Here is a 12,379-nt window from a genome sequence, read left to right on the forward strand (position 1 = left end):
GCATACATTAGAACATGTCAATGTAAGTAGAGAAACTACTCCAGAGTCAATTCTTTGCTATTATTGTTATTATTTTTTAGCAACCTGTTGTTTTAGAGTATCTCTGTCTCTAGCGTTTGTCATTAATATAAATAATTACAAACTGCATTACTAACAAAATTGATTGTAGAGAAATCGGCCACTAAAATAGAAAATATAAAAGAAAGACTCAACCAAGTCTCTATGCTTTCTTTCTCCTACCTGTTCAAATTCCAAAACTACCTCTTTGACCAAACTATTTGGATTTTGGTGTTCTAGGCTCTGTGAGAATATAAATTTGGAAAATGCTGATTAGTAAAGTTATTTAATCCTGAATCTCTGAGTGAAGTGTGTGCTATTTCACTATGGAATCCTTTCACCTCAGGGGATATTTTGGGGCTAGTGTTCCTCAAAGCACATTCTGGAAAAGGTGGGTGAGGAGAAAGAACACTAAACTTTGAGTTGTGAGACCTAATTTCTAGACCCATTTACAACTGCAAGTTAGCACAGGAACTGAGGTCCTGCTTTCTGTACTTTCTGTATCCTCAGTTTCTGATCTCTGTAAATTAGTTTATTACCTTGATTTCTGTGAGTCTTGTTTTACATATTATTTCATAATCTCTAGTCCTTTTTTAAACATAATATGTTATAACCAGTCATTATAGTTTAGTCATATAAATGCTGTACATAGTTGCTAAGCAAGGGGAGCTATCCTGAAACCTGATGAGTAGAATACGCATGTGGAATATGTAAAGGGAAATTGCCTCAGTGGTGAAAAGTAAAGAGTTTAGTGAGATGTTTTCCCATACATGGTTTAACGTTTTCTTTTTTTTTTTGTACTTAAAATTATTTATTGGGCTTTGATTAGATGAGTAATTCTAAATAGAGTTCTTCCTAGTTTCTACAACTGTTACGTGGGCCCTGAGTTTTTATATTAAAATGGTATGTGAAACATTTCAACACTATGCACATTCCTGGAATACTTAAAATTTATAATGATTATAAGACCAGGCATATCATACATGTCAAAAGATAAACAACAATTTAAAGCAGAGAAAACATTCAAATCTTAAGATCATCCCACTTAACTTTCAAGCAATTTCCTGGCTTGGACCCTTCCATCTTTAAAACAAAGATCCATGGAGGATTCTTTCCTTTCTTTCTTTTTAAGTTGTGTGTGCATTTTAGGGGTGGGGGACAATAGTTTATCAAAGTGGTTACAAAGCATTATTCCCTCTTCAAGTAATAGCCAATAACAAAGATGTGACCTCATTTCCTCATAAATATGTGACTGACAAAGTTCCTTTCACTGAAGAATGCTTAGGACACAAAAATATAGTCACAGAATGGGCAATCCCAGCACGTCTTCCATAAATGACATTTTAAGGAAGCTACTTGAGTTTTGCTTTCCCTTTTCAGCTCATCTATCCCTATATTATTTTATGTAAGTAGAAACAGAGTACTCAGTAAATGGTACTGAGTAACTAGTAATACTCATTGGAACATAAAAATGTCATCTTTTAAAAAAGCTTTTAAAGGGCTATACAGAAACGTATCACAAATTTACCCAAAAAGAAACTGAGGCATAAGAAACAATACATTATTTCTCTATAAAGCAGGTCAACTCATGAATAGGGACTTTTTACTTTTATTCCCTTAAACTAAGTATACACACTACTGCGCACAATATGAACGGCTACCTATATTTATATTGAATTTAAAGATCAAAAAAGAAAATAAAGAATGAAGGGCAAATAAAGATAATCTTTTGGTAAACAATTCTTAGATTATACCCAATGCAGATTGTTTAATGAAGCACTAAAGTCACAGCTCTTCAGACTCGAAATTATGTTATAACTCAGAGTCAAATATGAACTCATTGGCTGGGTATATTCATTGGGATATAAGCGCAGCCAATGCCAAAGTCAGGATGACAATCCATACAGTTGATCCACCATGGTCATCACTCTGGTTGTCTCTTGGCTGCTTGCCCTGGACTACATCTGGAGATGTAGATGATCTTCTTTGCCTCTGCTGCTGGGCCCAGTGCTGTCAAGGGCTCAAGGTGGGGCTCTCAGCTATAGGTTGAGTAGGTTGCTGAAGGGACCCTGCTGAGGGTTCTGGACTCCATACAACACACTGACCATAACACCATGGAATGTTGTAGGCATATCATCTTGTAACTCATTTAGTGAAGAAGAGTGGCTTAAGTCTGAGTCAGCTATTGTCTTTCCAGATGAATTAACTTCTTCCTTAAAACTTATTTGTCTAGCCACTTCCTTGGCTTCTTGGTCAGCCTGGCTTGAATCACTTCCAGATTTTAAAGGCAAGAGTACCTTCTTCAACACAGATTGTACAACAGGATTGATTGTAAAAATTCAGAAATGAATAGCACAATACTACCTAGCTGTAATACAATAATGTTAGTACACTGAATGAAGCTTAATGTGAGAATGATAGAGGGAGGAGGCCTGGGGACACAAATGAAATCGAAAGAATGATAGATGATAAAGACTGAGATAGTATAATCTAGGAATGCCTAGAGTGTACAATGATAGTTACTAATTGTACAAATCAAAAAATGTTTTTGCATGAGGAAGAATGAAGGAATGTCAATATTACCTGGGTGTTGAAAATAGATGATAATTCCTATTTTAAAACTTTAATTTATGTGTGAGGTTAAAGCAAAAAATGTTTATTTGGTACAAAATTTATATATTGATTAGTGAATTGCCTAATATAATTGAACAGCATAAGTTCATGGAACCTAAGTAGGACATGAAATTTTGTAGGTTTGTCCAGAGTGATGCCCCAATAAATCCCAGAATGATTTGAACAGTGAATTAAAAAGTATTTTCAAAGTCCTCCTGGGGGAATTGTGACAAAGAGGGAAAATTCAACGTCCCCATTTAGAGAAGGCCTGATATTCTTACAAGCAGTGAGGACAACAAAATCAATAGGCTGAGCCCTCCATCTTGGGGTTTGTTAATATGAAACTTATCCCCGTAAAGGGTAGGCTAAGCCTACTTAAAATTATGCCTAAGAATCACCTCTAGAGAACCTCTTTTGTTGCTCATATGTGGCCTATCTCTCAGCCAACATGGCAAGCATACTCACTGCCCTCCCCCTCTCTACATGGGACATGACTCCCAGGGGCGTAAGCCTCCCTGGCAACATGGGACAGAAATCCTAGAATGAGCTGGGACTCAGCATCAAGGAATTGAGAAAAACTTCTTGAAAGGGGGAAGAGAGAAATGACACAAAATAAAGTGTCAGTGACTGAGAGATTTCAGAGTCGATAGGTTATCCTTGAGGTTATTCTTATGTGTTGTATATATAATCCATTTTTAGTTTAAAGTGTATTAGAGAGGCTGGAAGGAAATGCCTGAAACTGTAGAGCTGTGTTTCAGTAACCATGTTACTTTAAGATGATTGTATAATGATATAGCTTTCAAAAAGTGACTGTGTGATTGTGAAAACCTTGTCTGATGCTCCTTTTATCTACGGTATGGCAGATGAGTAAAAATATGCATTAAAAAATAAATAATCGGGGAAACAAATGTTAAAATAAATTGGGTAGAGGGAAATACCAGTGGTCAATGAGAGGGAGGGGTAAGGGGTATGGTACATATGAGTTTTTCCTTTTTATTTCTTTTTCCAGAGTGATGTAAATGTTCTGAGAAATGATCATAGTGATGAATATACAACTATGTGATGATATTGTGAGCCATTGATTGCACACAAAGTATGGAATGTTCATACATTAAGATTGTTTGTGCTGTATGTTGATTGGTTTTATTAATAAAAATAAAAGAGTACATCCTTCATGGTGGAGCCATATCCCTCACAACAGAAATCTTGTGATTTTTTTGGCAAGAGCTCTTCTTTCCTCAGGTGTGTAGAGACCCTATGACTCCTACTCTTGTTGGCATAAACCTGATGTTGGCTAACAATCCTGTTCTTATACTCTATGAAAGCTGCCGTGTTTCAGGATGATGCCCTGAGATGCTCAAAGATTCTCTTACCTACTTCAAATCATCCATGAACTGTTAAGAGAATAATACTTGGTGGTTTCCTGGGATACTCTGGGGTCAGTAATATTTGTCCATGATAAACTTCTCCATCAAAATCAGAATCTGGGGTGTCCCTCTAACTGTAAGGTGCCATTCAAAAAGATTATCCTCTAAAGGCTGTGCATGGTAATGATCTATTGGATCTTTCAATTCTGCTGCTTCTTTCACTACATGTTTGACAGCTGGACTCTTCAGGTTGTAGCAGGTCTCCAGGGTGTGTCAGTGGACAGGCTCCAGCCTCCTGGCTGGTCTCTGCCTCCTCTCTGAGCTGCTGCTGTCCCTGTCACATAGTTTAATCTTTACATCAAACTTGTGACATCAGAAGTGCAGGAAATACATCCATTTTTCAAGTGAGAGAATAGTCTCATGAGGATGAACATAGCAGGAAAGAGTTACTGTGTCTGAATCTGTTGATTTTACTATTACATCTTTTTTTAAAATTTTAAAATTTCTTTTAAATATAACAACATACGAACATGAACATTCTTACCATATGATCATTCCATTCTTGGTATATAATCAATAACTCACAATATCATCACATAGTTGTATATTCATCACCATGAACATTTCTTAGAACATTTGCATTAATTCAGAAAAAGAAATAAAAAGAAAAAAGAAAAAACTCATGCGTACCATACCCTTTACCCCTCCCTCTCATTGATTGCTAGTATTTCCATCAACCCAATATATTTTAGCCTTTGTTTCCTCTATATTTTTTCTATACCCCTCATCACTCTTTCATTGATCACCAGCAATTCAATCTACTAAATTTATTTTAACATTTGTTCCCCCTATTATTTACTTATTTCTAATATCTATGTTTTACTCATCTGTCCATGCCGTGGATAAAAGGAGCATCAAACACAAGGTTTTCACAATCACACAGTCACTTTTTGAAAGCTGTATCATTATAGAATCATCTTAAAGAAACATGGGTACTGAAACACAGCTCTACATTTTCAGGCACTTCCCTCCAGCCTCTCCAATACACCTAACTAAAAAGGTGATATTTATATAATGTGTAAGAATAACCTCCATGATAACCTCTCGACTCTGATTGAAATCTCTCAGCCATTGACACTTTATTTTGTCTCATTTCTCTCTTCCCCCTTTTGGTCTAGAAGGTTTTCTCAATACCGTGATGCTGAGTCCCAGCTCATTCTAGGAGTCTGTCCCAAGTTTTCAGGGAGGTTTACATCCCTGGGAGTCATGTCCCATGTAGAGAGGGGGAGGGCAGTGAGTTCACTTGCTGTGTTGGTTGAGAGAGAGAGATAGGCTACATCTGAGCAACAAAAGAGGCTCTCTGGGGGTGACCCTTAGGCATAATTTTAAGTAGGCTTAGCCTAGCCTTTGAGGGGATAAGTTTCATATGAACAACCAAAGCAATAGGCTGAGCCCTCAATCTTGGGGTTTGTTCATATGATTTTACTATTACATCTTGACACTATGGATGAAAAATAGGTTTTTATTTAATAGTCCTTAGACATTTGTTCTAGAATCTGGGTTTTAATATATATTGGACTTTTTTGAAGGATTGAATTTTGCCACAAATGTGTACAGATAATTCTTCAAGAGGAAAAGAGAATCCCTCAACCAGAAATGAGAAGTTTGATGATGTTTTGAATAATATGTATGTGTGTATGTGTACACATATACATTTATGGACTATGTGTATAGATGTATAAAAATCCAGCAAAAGCATACTTGAAGGAAATACACTAAAATGTTGAGAGTGGCTAGTTCTGATGAGGAATTTTTGTAATTCTGAGAAATAAACATGATTTTTAAAGATTAAATTAAAAAATTCAAGTCGTGTCTTCCTGCAACCTGTGGTACCCAATTTTTTTTAACTTAGAACATTTTTCCAATTGCTTATTAGGTAGGAGAGTCTCTGTCTTATCCTTTAATCCATTTGCTACTTTAAGATGTAAAAGCCAGGGCAAGTCAGCTAGTTGTCCAGGTCTTGTTCCTTTGCTTTCTGGATTTATCTCTGAATTATGAAGGATAAAATGAATTGTTGCCCTGAAATTCAGATGATGATTTCAATTTATGCCAACTAGATCTTAAAAAGGAGCAAAATGGTGACCCATAAAAGATGGACACATGATTTTAATTCTAGGGGTCTCATTAGATTGGGAGCAGTTCTGCATATTCTTAAGTCCCTGTCTTGGCCAGTAGATAGGAAGCACTATGAAATGAAGGAAAACTCAGCTTGCTTTTTCTAGCCTAGAAAGCACATTTTCCCACATGTATAACCTCTACTTGTTGGATAGCTTCTTCTTCAGGCACTAAACCGCAGTGCTGAATAAAAGTGTCATGAAATTGTAGGAGTGAGAAAATACAACTAGTATTGGTGCTTAAGACGGCATGACTCATTTGCTGGTTTGCTCAGACTTGGAAAGGTGTAATAGCATGCCTGAATTTGAGACCTCTCTAGATTTTAAGAATGATGCCTCTTCTCTGGCCATCTATAGATTAGGAGCTAGAAAGAAACCAAGTTCTTTGTTGGTATTATAACTTATAATTCCCATTTTATTGCTTTCTTGCTGTAGTTGTCTCGATCATGGTTTCACCCTCATAAGAAGCATATATATGAGCTATGGGATAGCACCCACATCCACACGTAGTAATGCCTCACTCTAGTTGGAGTGTATTTACTCTTGGCCAAATACAACTTCCTGTTTCAGGGGAAAAGGATTTAGAAAGGATTGTAAATGGGTTCCTGAAGCTCTTTGACAAGCAAATCGTTTTTAGAAGAAAACGCTTTAATGGGCAAAGGGTAACCAAGTTTAAAAAAAAAAGTATTGAATATGCCTTTAAATTTTTGTGAGTTTTAAAAGCAAGAAGGTAACAGATTTTGCAGTTTCTTCTGGGTTCTACAGAGCTGAAAATACTTGAAAAATTGCTCCATATACTCTCATATGTAACCACAGAAAGTTATAGTAGGCTTTTGGCCAACTAAGACGGCAGCATAAAACCCTCCAGATTGCCATTCCCCCACAAAATCTTTGAACAACTAGCAAAAATTGACAGGGCTATCTTCCTCAGAACTCCAGAAACAGTTAAAGAGTTATAATAACAGGGAGAATGCCAATCAAGAAAATGCAGCTTGATAAAAATGATAGGGGAAACCTGTGGTGTCCTTGCTAGCTCTTCCCCCACCCCTGCCCTGGCACAGTGTAGCATCAGCTTGCATCCCCATTGTGTGTCCCCACCCCTATTCTGTAATCCTTGCACATATCAGGGTGCCTGAATGTTGGTCTCAGTCTATCAGGTGGAAGCTTGAAAGATGGATGGGACCAGGACACTGAGCTCTGTCTCATTCTCCCAGAACTTGCTGTGTTGGAAGAAAGCATCATGAGACAGCCACGGCAGTGTAAGAAGCAATGAAGTAAAAATGTACTGGGGCAAATGATTACCTGCTTTAAGAAATACACAGAGAAAGTCTATTTCATAAGAAATAGAAGGGAAATTCAAATACCTATTAATGGGGATTCCTAAGGCCACAAGTTAGTGCAAACCCAGGACAAGACACAGGATCAGAAGTGATGGAGAGGATCCTGTTCTACTATACATTTCTCTAGGAGTGATCTTCAGGACAGAAGGGCTGACCTTTGATGTAGAGTGACAGCTAATGCAGAGCCAATTTTCAAAGAGTGTTAGAGGTATTTTATTCCCTTCTTCTTCAGTATTCCAGTATTTGTGCTAACTCCTGGAAGCCAAAAACAAAAAAAATATCTGCCATATCACTAGCTGGATAAAAACTTACGGAACAAACAATTTAGGGACCAAGTATTGACACTTGAAAATATAAATATGTTCAGTGTGCAATAAACTGTTAAAGACAAAGAAATAGGAAATGGTGGCCCTTCCAAAGGACAATGAAAATGAAAATCCAGAAATTCAGACTTTAGGCAAAGACCATTAAAAATTATTTTCAATATGTTCAAAGAGATAAAGGAAAACACACAGAAAGGATTAAAGGATATCAGGAAAACAATGATTAACCCATATCAGAATGTCAATAAAGAACTAGATATTTTGAAAGAAATCAAACAAAAATATTGGAGTTGAAGACCACAATAACAGAAACGAACATTCCCTATGATTTTAAGCAGATTCTAGCTGGCACAAGAAAGAAGCAGTGAACTCTAAGACAAGATAATTAAAATGATTTAGGCTGAGGGGCAAAAAGAAGAAAAAGTATGAAAAACAGTGAACAGAGTCTGTCATGGTCAGGTTCATGTGTTAACTTGGCCAGGTGGTGGTACCCGTTTGTCTGGTTGGGCAAGTGCTGGACTGCCTGTTGCAATGAGGACATTTCATAGAATTAAATCATGATCATGTCAGCTGCATCCACAGCTGATTCCATTTGTAATCAGCCAAGGGGAGTGTCTTCTGCAATGAGCAATGCTTAATCTAATCACTGGGAGCCTTTTAAGGAGGATTCATCAGAGACAGGTGCTCTTCCTGCTTTGGCTGGCAAGCTTGTCCTGTGGAGTTCGTCCAGATCATCCACTGGAGTCATGAGCTTCAGAGCCTGCCCTGTGGATTTTGGACTCCATGTTCCCACATTTATGTGAGACACTTTTATAAATTTTATATTTATGGATAATTCCTGTTGATTCTGTTTCTCTAGAGAACCCTAACTAATACAGAACCTAAGAGAACCGCGGGGCACTATCAAGCATGTGAAAATACACATTATGGGATTCCCAGAAGGAGATGAAAGAGAGAAAGGTGCAGAAGGAATATCCCATGAAATAGTGGCAGAAAACTCTCCAAATTTAATGAAAGACACTAATATGCACATTTAAGAAGCCCAGTGACACCTGAACAGAATAGATTCAAAGAGAATCATTCCCAGACACACAGTTGTAACACTGTCAAATGCCAAGGACAAGGAGAGGGTTCTAAAGCTGTAAGAGGAAAGGAACATGTTACATATGAGGAAGCCCCAATATAAACAAGTTCCAAATTCTCATCAGAAAGCATGGAGGCAAGAGCTGTAAGAGGAAAGGAACGCGTTACATATGAGGAAGCCCCAATACAATCAAGTTCCAAATTCTCATCAGAAAGCATGGAGGCAAGAGGGCAGTGGGATAAATGTTTCGAATGCTGAAGGAAAACAATTGCTGACAAACAAGTTTATATCTAGTTCAACTCTCAAAAATGATGGAGAGGTGGGGCAAATGGAAGCTTAGTGAGGAATGGAATTTAGTTTGTCCTCCAGAGCAGCTAGTAAACAGCCAGAAACAGTACAGGACAATTGCTGGGCTACATCAGTGACTGAACACACAATGTACACCAGTCTGGAACAGGTAGACCTGCTGAGACCCCACACAGAACTGTAAGTCCCCCAAGCTGTGGAGGACAGCACCCCTCCCCCAATGGCACAGCAGGCTGGTTCTCCAAGGGGAAAGGAAACAGACTTTACTAGCAGCAAGGGTTTAGCTCGGCAAAGCTCCAATTGTGGAACTAATTAACAAACTCTGGCACATATGAAACCAGAAGGAAAGATTGACGATAAAAACTGAGATGGTATAGTCTAAATGTACAAATTAAAAACTGCCTTTGCTTGAGGAAGAAGAAAGGAAGGTCAATATTGCAGGTGTTGAAAAATAGGCGGTCAATCATATTTTAGAACTTCAACTTCTGTGTGAGACTAATGCAAAAAATGTTTATTTGGTACAAAATTTATATTTTGATTAGTGCATTTCCTAATATTACTTACATGGACAGTTTAAGTGAGCACCATAAGTGCAGGAAACCTTGAATAGGGCATGAGGATTTTGTAGGTTTGTTCAGTGTGATGCCCTGATAAATCTCAGAGTGATTTGAACAGTGAATAAAGAAGTATCTGCAAAGTCCCCTCAGGGGAAAGGTGAGAAAGGGGGAAGATTCAACTTCCCCATTTGGAGAATTCCTAATATTTTTGTAAGCAGTGGGGACAATCAAGTCAATAGGCTGAGCCCTCAATCTTGGGTTTGTTCATATGAAACTTATCCCTGTAAAGGATAGGCTAAGCCTACTTAAAATTAGGCTCAACTGTCACCCCCAAAGAACCTCTTTTGTTGCTCATCTGTGGCATATCTTTCCTTCAGTCCACATGGCAAGCAACCTCACCTCCCTCCCCCTTACTACGTGGGACATGACTCCCAGGGGTTCTTCTCAACCAAAAGGAGGAAGAGAGTAAGGAGATAAAATAAACTGTCAGTGACTGAGAGATTTCAAAGAGAGTTGAGAGGTTATCTTGGAGGTTATTCTTATGCATTTTATAGATATCTCCTTTTTTAGTTTAAGGTGTATTAAAGAGGCTAGAGGGAAGTCCCTGAAACTGTAGAGCTGTGTTCCAGTAGCCATGTTTCTTGAAGATGACAGCTCTCACAATGTGACTGTGTAATTGTGAAAACCTTGTGTCTGATGTTCCATTTATCTATGGTATGGACAGATGAGTAAAAAATATGGATTAAAAATAAATAAATAATAGGGGAACAAGTGTTAAAAGAAATTGAGTAGATTGGAATACTAGTGATCAATGAAAGGAATTGGTAAGGAACATAGAAAAAAATAGGGGGAACAAAGGTTAAAATATATTGGGTAGATGGAAATACTAGCAGTGAATGAGAGGGAGGGGTAAGGAGTATGGTATGCATGAGTTTTCTTCTTTTTTCTTTTTATTTCTTTTTCTGGAGTGATGCAAATGTTCTAAGAAATGACCATGGTGATGAATATACAACTATGTGCTGATATTGTGAGCCATTGATTATACCAAAGTATGGAATGTTCATATGTTAAGAATGTTCATATTTGTATGTTGTTTTGTTTTGTCCATAAAAATACTTTAAAAATAATTTAAAAAATTGAGAAACTGTCTGTTCACTTGGAAGAACCCAAGAAAGAACAGAAAGCTAACCCTAAAGCAAGCAGAAAGAAAGAGACAAGGAAGATTAGAGCAGAAATAAATGAAATTGAGAACATGAAAACAATTGAGAAAAATCACCAAAACCAGAAGTTGTTTCTTTGAGAAAATTAATTAAATCATTAGACCCTTAGCTAGGTTGATGAGAGAGAGAGAGACAGAGAGAGAGAGAGACAGAGAGAGAGAGAGAGAGAGAGAGAGAGAGAGAGAGAGAGAGAGAGAGAGAGATGATGCAAATCAGAAATGGAAAAGGAAACATAACCACTGACCCTGCAGGAATAAAGCAGGTAATGAGACGATACCATGAACAACTTTATGTTGATAACCTAAACAACAGAGATGAAATGGACAACTTCCTAGAAAGTCATGAACAACCAACATTAACCCCAAAAGAAATTGATGACCTCAACAAAATAATCACAAGTAAAGAGATTGACTCAGTCATCAAGAAGCTCCCAAAAAAGAAAAGTCCAGGACGAGATGGCTTTACATGTGAATGCTACAAAGCACTCAAGAAAGGATTAGTACAAATCCTGTTCAAACTCTTCAAAAAAATTGAAGAGGTAAACGTATCTCACTCATTCTATGAAGCTAACATCACCCTCATGCCAAAGCCAGACAAAGATCCTACAAGAAAAGAAAATTACCAATCTCTCTAGTGAATATAGATGCAAAAATCCTCCACAAAAAACTTGCAAATTGAATCCAGCAGCACATTAAAAGAATTTTACACCGTGACCAACTAGGATTTTTTTCCAGGTATGCAAGGATGATTCAACATAAGAAGATCAATTAATGTAATCCACCATATCAACAAATCAAAGCAGAAAAACCACATGATCATCTTGATTGATGTAGAAAAAGCATTTACAAAATCCAATACCCTTTCTTGTTGAAAACACTTCAAAGGATAGCAATAGAAGGGAACTTTCTCAATATTCTAAAGGGAATATATGAAAAACCCACAACTAACATCATCCTCTATGGGGAAAGACTGAAAGCTTTCACTGTAAGATCAGGAGCAAGAGAAGGATGCCCACTGTCACCATTGTTACTCAACATTGTGCTGGAAACTTTAGACAAAGCAATTAGATAAGAAAAAGAAATAAAAGCTCACAAATTGGAGAGGAAGAAGTAAAATGCTCACTGTTCACAGATGATATGTCAAGAATCCTGAAAAATCTACAGCAAAGCTACTAGAGCTAATTCATGAGTACAGCAAAGTGGCAGGGTACAAGATCAACACTCAAAAATCTGTAGTGTTTCTATACACTAGTAATGAACAATCTGAGGAAGAAATCAAGAAAAAAATTCCATTTACAATTGCAAACAAAAGAATAAAATATTTAGGAATAAATTTAAC

General features: G+C 37.3%; 1 pseudogene; it reads right to left on the reverse strand.

The window, feature by feature from the left end:
• Window positions 1–1,869: 1,869 nt before the first annotated feature.
• LOC143668747 (ubiquitin-conjugating enzyme E2 J1-like) overlaps window positions 1,870–12,379 on the reverse strand; it is a 39,322-nt pseudogene continuing 28,812 nt past the window's right edge.

Source organism: Tamandua tetradactyla, chromosome 25, assembly GCF_023851605.1.
Source record: "Tamandua tetradactyla isolate mTamTet1 chromosome 25, mTamTet1.pri, whole genome shotgun sequence".
Lineage (NCBI taxonomy): Eukaryota > Metazoa > Chordata > Mammalia > Pilosa > Myrmecophagidae > Tamandua > Tamandua tetradactyla.